This window comes from Mauremys mutica, unplaced genomic scaffold, assembly GCF_020497125.1.
Source record: "Mauremys mutica isolate MM-2020 ecotype Southern unplaced genomic scaffold, ASM2049712v1 Super-Scaffold_100329, whole genome shotgun sequence".
Lineage (NCBI taxonomy): Eukaryota > Metazoa > Chordata > Testudines > Geoemydidae > Mauremys > Mauremys mutica.
Genome location: NW_025423315.1, coordinates 9,538 through 10,698, shown reverse-complemented (window position 1 = coordinate 10,698; position 1,161 = coordinate 9,538). Strand labels below are relative to the sequence as shown.

The window sequence follows — 1,161 nt, the reverse complement described above, 5'->3', positions numbered from 1 at the left end:
CCTCCTGCTCCTTCCTGTCGGAGGGGTGGGCTTGGGGGGTCTGGCTGTGGGCGGTGGGAGGATGGTGTCCAGGGAAGTCCCAAAGGTCACCCTGCGCCGGCGGAGTGTGAAGCCTCTCCCCTAGGTTGGGGTGCCGAGTATTAAGCCTTCCTCTGTGGCTTGGGCTGGGGAGCGTGATCCGGTGTCGGGTACATTTGGGTGGAGCTGGCGGCCGGCAAGAATTCGGGCCATCGGGTCAACCCACTGTGGACACTGGGGGCGAGCCGGCAGGCCTGCGATTTTGGCTTCGCGGGCGGGCAGCTCAAGCCTGGCCTCCTATGAGCCTGGAAGGCAGCCGGCCGGGCTCACCCGTCTCCAAGTTCCTTTCAGGCAGCAGGTCGAGCGAGGTGCCCAGGGAGGGGAGCCCAAGGAAGTGTCAGGAGCTTGGTCCTGCCCGGGGCCTGCGCCCAGCAGGGCTCTTGCCAGCTCCAGGCCCACCTGGTTTTGGCCTCTGCCACCCCTAGCAGTCAGCCAAAAGAGCAGAAGCCACCCTCTCCCTCCCGGAGTGGCCAGCATGGAGCTTGAACCCATGACCTTGGTGTTATTAGCACCACGCTCTAACCAACTGAGCTAACTTGCCAACGGCAAAGCCTCCCTTGCCTGACCCTTTTGGAAGGAGTCACTGGCTGGCGCGGGGAACGATGTGGCCTCCGTTATCGAATGAATGGATCGAGACACTACCTGTCAAGGTAGGGGAATTAGCTCAAGTAGTAGAGCGCTCGCTTTGCATGCGAGAGGCAGCGGGATCAATGGCAGCATTCTCCAGCGGCAAGGCAGCCCCAGGACCTTCTCTTGCCCTTCTTTTAGAAGCCATGGACAGTCAGCCGGCTCAGCTCCTCCAGTGGCCTCCATCCCTCTCCCCGCTTGGCCTCCCAGAAAGCCAGCCCTTGCGGAGCACAAAGCTCTTCCTCCCCGGCCCTTCTCCCCCTTGCGCTGACTGGGAGGCTGGAGACAGCTGGGGGAAGTTAGCTCAAATGGAAGAGCATGGGAGAAGTAGTCAGACCCATACACACATTCTCCAGCCTGCTCTGCTCTGCTTTGCTCTGCTGGGCTGGGCTCTAGTGGGGGACCTGCACCTTTCTTTCTGAGCTCTCACTGGAGCACAATCCCTTTCCTCCTCCC

The 1,161-nt window shown here is 61.7% G+C and overlaps 1 non-coding gene across 1 annotated transcript; it reads right to left on the bottom strand.

The window, feature by feature from the left end:
• Positions 1–545: 545 nt before the first annotated feature.
• On the bottom strand, positions 546–619 carry TRNAI-AAU. Its single transcript has one exon. It is a non-coding gene; the product is annotated as a tRNA-Ile (tRNA).
• Between the last annotated feature and the right edge of the window lie 542 nt (positions 620–1,161).